The sequence below is a fragment of the Arachis duranensis genome, chromosome 5 (genome assembly GCF_000817695.3).
Source record: "Arachis duranensis cultivar V14167 chromosome 5, aradu.V14167.gnm2.J7QH, whole genome shotgun sequence".
In the NCBI taxonomy this organism is placed as follows: domain Eukaryota; kingdom Viridiplantae; phylum Streptophyta; class Magnoliopsida; order Fabales; family Fabaceae; genus Arachis; species Arachis duranensis.
The window spans coordinates 96,410,430-96,420,176 of record NC_029776.3 but is presented as its reverse complement, the minus strand read 5'-3'; the positions used below and the strand labels follow the sequence as shown (position 1 = coordinate 96,420,176).

General features: G+C 29.6%; 1 long non-coding RNA gene across 3 annotated transcripts; it reads right to left on the bottom strand.

Moving 5' to 3' along the window:
* Positions 1–5,288: 5,288 nt before the first annotated feature.
* Positions 5,289–8,529, bottom strand: LOC107490563 (uncharacterized). 3 transcript variants are annotated; one of them, XR_008009343.1, is made up of 4 exons: positions 7,225–8,529; positions 6,447–6,557; positions 5,850–5,934; positions 5,289–5,594 (listed from the first exon to the last, which is right to left on the bottom strand). It is a non-coding gene; the product is annotated as an uncharacterized LOC107490563 (long non-coding RNA). The 3 variants fall into 3 exon arrangements; XR_008009341.1 differs by having other exon boundaries at positions 5,850–6,557; XR_008009342.1 differs by lacking the exon at positions 5,850–5,934.
* Positions 8,530–9,747: the final 1,218 nt, after the last annotated feature.

The following is a 9,747-nucleotide window of genomic DNA, read 5'->3' as shown; positions in this document are numbered from 1 at the left end:
GAAGTAAAATATACATAATCCAAAACATAATTATAAATATTGTCTCTAAAACAAAATAAACATAATCCAAAACACTCAATTTTCATCTTCATTCTCTTGTAAGTTTGGTTGGGGGAAGTTGGGTTTTGACAAAAAAATTATAAAAGTACCCCTTGCCAAAAAAATACTAAGCCCGGCGGGGAAGCCCGCCCCGTCCCGTCAAAACCCGCGGTTTAAGCGTTGCGGGTTAGACGGGCTTTTGCTATTTGGCGGTCCTAGTTTTTCAGCCCAACCTGCCTTTTTTAGCGGGTTATGCGGGCCGACCCGGCGGGTTTAGACCCGTTTGTCACCCTTATTTAGAGGGCACCAGATTCGATGGTCCTAGAACGTTTGGATCATTAAATGGTCCCATCACAAAATATGTTTTTTAAGTTTTTTTAATAACTGCTAAATAATTCTTTTCTAATTTTAATTACAAATTAATCCCATATATTTTATTTAATTATAAAAATTATTTTTTATTTTATAAATTATTATTTTATCATTCATTTATTATGTTTATTAACAATAAAAAATAAAAACAATAATGAATTAGATCTTCCATTGATACTAATAAACTTTTTGGCAATCCCAATCGATTAAAAATTTATCTTTGATCCGTGACATTCATTCAGAACTGTGAAAATCGTGTTTCTTAGAAAATTAATCGATTGGAATTTCAAGTTATCACAAAACAATCGATTGAAAATTGCAAGGCAGTATGATTTTCGCAAAAATCAATCGATTGGTCATATTACCCAATCGATTGAACGATGACTAGAATGAGAATTTTTTATAATTCAATCAATTGTTTATATTACCCAATCAATTGTTATTTTTATTGCCATCTGAAAGCTTGTTATTAGAGTGAAGAAAATGACCATTGCTGACATTTGGAGCCCCATTGAGTGCAATTTTTCGGCGGTTCATGATTACTGTTGTAGAAAACTCATTCGATTGGGTTGCAGTGATTATCTTCTTATTATTGACTTTGTCACTATTTGGTATATGTATGACTTTTCTAACGTTTTTTGTTGTCACCACACAAATAAGGAAAGTCTGATCTATGTCTTCATTGATCCAGGTGAAATAATGAATCTTGAGGAAGAGTCATTCACTGATCCTAGTAATCATATTAACATTGTTTCTTATGTCACAGTCAAGTTCCAAATCAATGGTAATTTTTCTGCTAAGGTTGAATCCAAGAGTAATCTTAAAATTGGTCCCTATGAGAAGCACTATATGTAAGTATGTACCTTTCTCTTGTCTCTGTTGTTTCTATTATGAATTTATGAAACTGTCTCAAACTTAATTAATTCATGTCCTATTCATTATGGACAGATTTGCTGTTGGATGAAATTGAAAGCCAACCACAGCTAAAAAGATAGATATCTTCTGTCATCCATGATTTTGTGGAAGAAAATTACTATAAAAATAACTTTCGATTGGACAATCGATTGAATTATAAAAAATTTACATTCTAGTCATCGTTCAATCGATTGGGTAATATGACCAATCGATTGATTTTTGCAAAAACCATACTGCCTTATAATTTTCAATCGATTGTTTTGTGATAACCTAAGTCCAATCGATTAAGTTATCAGAAACCTAAAATTTAATTGATTGTTTTGTTAATCCAATTGATTGATTTTGGACGAATGTAACATATCAAAGATAAACTTTTAATCAATTGGGATTGCCAAAAAATTTATTACAATCACTGGAAAATCTAATTCGTTATTATTTTTGTTTTTATTTTTGATTGTTAATAAACATAATAGATGAATAATTAATTTATAATTAAAATTAGAAAAAAATTATTTAACAGTTATTAAAAAACTTAAAAAACATATTTTATTATGAGACCATTTAATAGTCCAAACGTTCTAAAACCATCAAATCCTTAGCCCTATTAGAGTAATAAGTAAAATTAATCAAATTAAAAAAACCGTATTTGATTTAAAGATGTTGTTCAATAAAATTATGACCCAAGGTAAGATATTCCAGTGATGCTACTTGGATCTTAAAATTTAAGGTGAGTTGTATTTTTTTTTAATGAAAAAATGTTTTAAAAAAATTCATGAAAGATGTTTTAAAAAAGATACACAAGTTGAAAAAATAAAAAATGTGTGTTTTCATGATTTTCAATAGTTTTTAGTTTTAATAGTTAAAAATATTTTTTAACAATTGGTTTGATATTTTTTATTCTATGCTTGCATGGGGCATAATTTTTTTCCACCATTTTAATTAAAATCATTGCAGGAAAAAATTAAAATAAAAAACAAAACTAGGAAATATTTTCATAAACTAATTAACCATCATTTCCTAAATAATCAAGTAGTTCGACATAATAATTATGATTTTAACTCTTATCGTGCTGTTTTGTGTTTCTTTTAATAGAGATTGATAGAGTAATAGTTAAGCTGAAATTGAATTAGTTAAGCCAAATAGAGTCAGTATAGTTAGTTACACTCCCCTAGTTAGATCAGTTACAAACAGTGTTATTAAAATTGGACTAGACTAGCCGATTCGACCGAAAAATCAATAAATCAAACTTTATATCAGTTCAGTCCAATATTTTCGACCATATAAAAAAAACTGATATAAACTGATCAAATCCAAAATGAAACGTTGAAAACCGGTCAAATTTTAATTTTTACCGTACTATTTTGTGTTTCTTTTAATAGAGATTGATAGAGTAATAGTTAAGCTGAAATTGAATTAGTTAAGCCAAATAGAGTCAGTATAATTAGTAATAGTTAAGCTGAAATTGAATTAGTTAAGCCAAATAGAGTCAGTATAGTTAGTTACACTCCTCTAGTTAGATCAGTTACAAACAGTATTATTAAAATTGGACTGGATTGACCGATTCGACTGAAAAACCAATAAATTGAACTTTACCTTGCATAGCCACTAAGCTGCTATTGTCCTTATCATTATATATGCAAATTTAAATATATAAATATCTTTCGTGAGTTTCATCAAATAATTTATTTTTATTTAATTTATTTTAATTTTATTTATAAACTCACTCATTCTTAAATTAATTATATTTTTATTTAACAACAATTATAAATTCACTTATTTTTTTATAATTATATAATATTTATTAATATTATTTTTTAATAAATACTTATAGTATATAATAGTATAATAAATATAAATTAATTAATAAATTATTGAAAATTAAAAATAATAGTTATTTTAATATAAAAAATAAAATAAAAATATCTATAATAGAGTAGAAATAATAAAATATTTATTGTTCTCGTTCCATGTTATTTCAAAATAGTTTGAAATTCTTAAAATGTTAGTGAAAATATGTATTTTAAATTTTAATTTTAAATTTTTAATTATTTTTTATTTTTATTTACATAGGACCGAATCAACCGGTTGAACCAGTAACCCACTGATTAAATCAATAACCGAATAATCTAGTAGCCTAATCGGTTCGATCACCAATGCGATTCTGACAACTATGGTTACAAACTAGTTGTCATTAGACTCTCTATTACAAAGCATGTGGTAATAGTTCATCATGTCACAAAATCAAAGAGCTACTCAATGAACAGAGTTCACAGTAATCCAACCCAATAATCTCAACTCTCAAGTTCACAACAAATGAACAAACAACATCTAAAATTCAAAGTTTAGCAGTTCATCCTGTCTCAAAATCAGTGTTGACAAAATCAGAGTTCACAAAATCAAAGTTCACACAATAAGATTTCACAAAATCAGAGTTCACAAAATCATGTCACAAAATCCGAGTTCAAAAAATTCTTTGTTCACAAAATCATCTCTCAAAATCAGAGTATATAAAATCAGAGTTTACAATGACAGAATCATGTCACAAAATCAGAGTTCACACAATCAGATTTCACAAAATCATGTCACAAAATCAGAGTACAAAAAATTCTTTGTTCACAAAATTATATCACAAAATCAGAGTTCACAGTTTCATCAGAGACGCAGAGTCAGTTCATCATGCAACAGTTATTCAGTGATTCAATCAAACAATCATAAGTTCATAACTAAAATAAAAATTACTTGGAACTCTATTGCTTTCTCTCAGAGCTCGAAGGCACCTTGACTCCTTGAGGCTTCAGGCTTCACAAATTCAACCGAACTCTATTGCTTTCTCTCAGAGCTCGAAGGACTTCAGGCTTTAATTTTTTCTACGCTTCAACGCTTCTCTATTGCTTTCTCAGAGATAGAGCTCGACGGAGGTGACATGCGAAGTGGCTGAGGGCGCAACGGAGTTGACGGCGGGACGGTGCTGACTGCGTGAGGTATCTGAAGGTGCGACGAACCCAACAGCGCCACGGAGCTGATGGCGCGACGCTGCTGACGGCGTGCTGCCGTTTTGCTGCACAACTAAAAAACTGGCCAGGTCCCGATTCGGTTTGACCGACCGATAATCGGCCGGTTCGTCGGTTTAACGCCGGTTTCCTAATTTTATGATTTTTTTATTGTCCGAACCGTTTTATCGTCCGGTTCACGGTTCGACCGGCCGGTTCGAACTAGTTTTCAGAACATTAGATAATACTTTAGGAAGAGTTTCAAGTATACTAGGAATATCGGTATTTCAGTTGTTTTAACCGTTGATGTAAATTATAAAAAATATATATAATATATATTAATTAAAATCAACGGTTAAAACACGTTTGAAAGTTTTCCAATACTTTAATTCACCTTAATTAGAAAGCATGCGGTAATACTTAATTCACATTTATACTTTAATTCATCTTAATTAGAAAGCATGCGGTAATACTTAATACACATTTATTACAAAAACATGCGGTAATACTCTCTCTTCAATTCTTTCTTCTTATAATCTTATTCCCTTCTTCTTCTTATAATCTTATTCCATGTTCTTCTGCTACTACTCTTGTTTATAATCTTTATTCCCTTCCCTTATTTCTTCACCTTTATTTAGTGAACCCTCCCTGTTCTTCTGCTACTACTCTTGTTTATAATCTTATTCCCTTCTTTCTGCTTATAATCTTATTTCCTGTTCTGCTACTACTCTTGTTCTTCGATCTCTTTCAGGTAAGCACTTTAACCTTTCAGATATTATTGATTCTGTAGTTTTAAGTTTTCACTAGTTGTAGTTGATGCATATAGCCATATACACATTATTTGAAATTATCTTTTTAAAAAAGATATATAACATACTTTAATAAAATTTAATTATTTAAACTAAATTTAATAAATAGAAAGAAAATATAAGCTAATAAGCTAATATATAGCATATATATTAAATTAAAAAGTTGTTCCAAATTCAACTAAATAAATTTTAAATACATATACTTACAGTTGCCAATTCAAATAAAAATACACATAACTAAACTAAAAAAAAAAACACATGTTTTCTCATGAACTTCAACAAAAAAAAATAAATAAATAAAATAAATGCCTAATTTCATCAACTTCCATTCTCTTCGTCAATTCTTCCATAATGCCGATATATGTCAGGGTTATCTCCATATTATTGTTACTAAATATGTAGCCAGTCATGCCTTTATCTCTCAAGGCCTATACTTCATAATGCTCTCCATGTTTGTAGTCCAACCATTCTCACCAATGACCAAACAACAAGTAACCAATTAAGCTAAATATCTTCGTATCATATAAAATACCAATAAAAGAATAAAACCATATTCAATACTAAAGAAAACAACGATATAGTGTAAATTAACACAATATAAGGACCAAATGAACATCATGACTTTCATCATGCTCAATCTGAATAGGATAATAACATTCATCAACAATCAAATTATCATAAAACATAAAGGCAATAAAAGGATGAATAAAAAATGAAAATATACCAGAGAAAGGTCAGAAATAGCATCTTCCTATATAAGTTATTTTTTTTTCAATGTAATATGGTGACCCTCGTGCAATTGTATTTATCTGCAAGTAAATTTTTTAAGAGTTTTAATATATTATAATTCGAGATTTTACAATACTTTTTTAAATTTAAAAAAAAAAGAAAAAAATGAGACTTAACCATCCATTTAGCATTCAAATTATAAAATAGATTTTCTAAATCCAAACAATTTATTTGTAAATAACTAGCAACAAACCTATGGCTAGTTGAAATCAATGAACATGCCAATTAATCACCATGCCATGACTAATAAACTCTTCTAAAAAATTAGCTTACAATTCAAAACAGTTACACAAGTCTTATGCAAAACTTGCACATACATCGAATTCTACAAGAATAACACCCCTGACAATAACATCATGAGTTGGAAGAGAAAATTGAGACAGCTTCCGTACCATGTAAAAAGAACAATAATAATTTAACTCAAATTTGAACTTCAACACTAAAACAAAAGAATGAAAATAATATTTTCTTTTTTATGTAAATAACCATGATCAGTATTTTGAAAGATACTATAACAAAAACATTAGAATACCTCAGAAGGTTTAGCACCCCATAAAAATACTCATAGTCAAAATTGAGGCAAGCCATAAGGCTCTAGCGGCCAGAATTCCCAAGCTCCACCACATATTACATAAGCATCTCCCTACAAGACAACAATAATGATATATATGGCATCAAATAGCACTCAAAAGAAAACTAAAGAAAAAAAAAACAGACACTTTGAAAACTAAAATTTCAATAGTGTCACAAACTGCTCTTTTTGTTCCTTCTTTCTTGTTCTTTTCCCTTTAACTTGAATCCTACTGAAAGATCTTAAAGACATCACACAGAATAAATGAAAGAAGAAAAAAGAAAAGAAAAGAAAAGCCACTACCTAAAAAAATGAAGATGCTTATTACCATATATTGATAAATGATAATTCAACCATATGAGTATATGATCTATGAGGTGCCTAATACTATTCTCACATACATCATCATATAATTACTAGTCACATTATTCAACTTAGGTACATAAATTCTAGTATCAATTTCTCTGAATGTTCTGACTTTACCTATAGTAATCTAATACCAGACTAGCTTTTGAACTGGATCACCATGTTGGTGGCATGAACTAGTGTTTTAAGTAGCTTGTTAATCACTTTTACATCATTAGCTAAAGAATTAATGAACTACTCTTCATCAAAGATATCAGAGAAATTGTTGCAAAGCAAACAAGGGAATATAAAATCTAACTATAACCAGTTAATCAGTTAATCAGTTGCCTATTGTCCTAAAAAAATGGAGACATAAAGCTTAACATTCATAAACCTAGGGTTCAAGCCTTCTTCTCAAAGGATTGGGGCTTGGATTTGAGTTCGGTCTTGAATTGGGCCATGGACAGCAACTTCTTGCCACCCTGCTACCTTCAAAATCATTGCAAATATAAGAGTGTAGTTAAACTCAGCACAGTTGGAATTGTTATCCAAACATCCATTAAGAGTGTATTTTTTGGTTGAATTTATAATTACAGTTCAAACCCTTTATGCAATTCTAAATTATCAACAATATTATGCAAATTGCTACTGAAATTCATCACATGAATAAAAAAGTCAACAGAACCACAAATTGCCACCGAAATTGAAAAGCAACAACAAAGAAGGAGTGAAAAGCTCAAGTAAAACGTAAAATTCAGTTAAAGCTGAAAATTAAAGAAAGAACACAAAGAAGGTTTTTCTTCTCCTTCTCCGTTAGAGTCGCCTCAAAACAGGAAGTAAAAACCCTAGAAATGATTATTTTATATTCAGAGGCATTAAGCAATGAAAGAAATCTTGTCGAATGTATGCTTATAAAAAATGACGCAAAATCATAATCAAAATGCAAAATAAAAAAGAAAACCTTAAGAAGCAACAATCAAAACCATAAAAATTCAGAAAAATTGAAATAAAACCCCCCAAAATCAGAACTATCAAAAAGCCCCAAAAATTTAGAATCAATGCATTCAGAAATTTCATTCCCATAGTAAAATTCAGAATCAATGCATTCAGAAATTTCATTCCCATACTAAAATTTAGAACATTTCCATACTAAAATTCAAAATCAAAGCATTCAGAAATTCCATTTCCATACTAAAATTCAGAATATTCCCATACTAAAATTCAAAATCAATGCATTCAGAAATTCCATTCCTATAGTAAAGTTCAGACATGTCTTGCCAATACGCAGAGGAGGAGGAGGAAGGTTACAACTCGTGTAGCGTTGTCAGAGCTCGCGAAGAGGAGGAGGCGAGACAGGGGAAGAAGAGGAAGATGGAGAAGAGAAGGGAGAGGGGTTTCTCGATGGTGGTGGTTCGGCACAAAACGAGGAGCGCACCGCGCCGTCGCCATGGAGCTGCGTCCGTGGAGAAGATCACCGCGCCGACGCCCGTGGAGGAGAGCACTGCGCCGACGCCCGTGGAAGGGAGCACGCGCCGTCGCCCGTAGAGGAGAGCACCGGGAAGTCGCCGTACATGGAGGAGAGTACTGCGATCAAGAGCTGTGGTCATACGTGGAGGAGAGCTGCGATCGTGGAGGGTGTGTTGCCGTTTCGAATTGCTTTCGAAGGGTTAAGGCTAGCTTACGGTAGTGATAAACTGAGGCACATTCCTTCCTTTTTTTTTTAAGTTATTTTAAATGGTGGGAATATAATTAAAATTTTTGAATTTTTTATTATGAATAATTTTAAACAATTTTTATAAGAATAAGGAAATACAAAATTTATAAAATGACTCATAATACTCCTTAATATTATTATTCTTTTTCATTGTAATCAAGATTTCTTACCACCGTTATGTTTATTAGCGCCCCTAACTCAATTTTTACAAAATTTTTCTTTTTTTTATTATCAAAATAAGTAATAACTCAAATGGCATAGTCTCTCCATACTCAATTAAGAGGTTGCGAATTCGAATTTCTTATTTTTGATAAAAAAAAAAAACAAAAAAGCTGCAACAAGGAAATTATGGCCAACAGTCTGTGTTTACATATATAGCTATAATTGATTTTGGATGAACTAATTCCATCAATCTAAAATGTTATTAGTTGAGGAGCTAATCTATGTACCTAGTTGTTGATGACAAATAAATTTTCTAAATGGAAAACTTATAGAATGTTGCTAATCTTTTATGGAGTTTAATTAGGAGTAAAATTTTTTTTTAATCTTATCTTTTTAAATTTTAAATTTTAATTTCTAAAATCTAGATCTTAATTTTAAAAAATTTCAAATCTTTCAAAAAATTAGAGTTAAAATAATAAATTTAATTATAAAAAAATTATTAATATTAGATAATAAAATGTTAATTTTCTAGATTTATTCATTATTTATGTATTTGTGAAAGACTTCTCCAAATAAATAAAACTCACAAAAGTAATGGTGAGATTACAAATAAGCTGAAAGGTTCATCCAATCCATGATGATAAGATAAAATAAATCGGATTTATGGATTACAAATATAATAAAAAGGTTATAAAGTAGTGAAACCGTGAATTTAAAAACTTAATTTTAAGAAGGTGAAATATGATAAATGAGAGAAAGATACTATATTAAAGAATAATATTGTCACTTAATAAAAAATAGCATGATCTTTCTCTTTAAATAAAATTTATTATAGTCCTTGTTAATAATTTTAGTATATTTGATCTCTCTTTATAATTAACCTTTACTCATGGTCCTTACTATTAATTCTCCCGTTAATAATTCTTTATATTTTTAATGTATTTTAAAATGTTATAAAAATTATTGAAATTATAATTTTTATGTTTTTAATATATTTTAAGAACATTATAAAAAGTATTTTATTAAAAAATATTTTTTTAT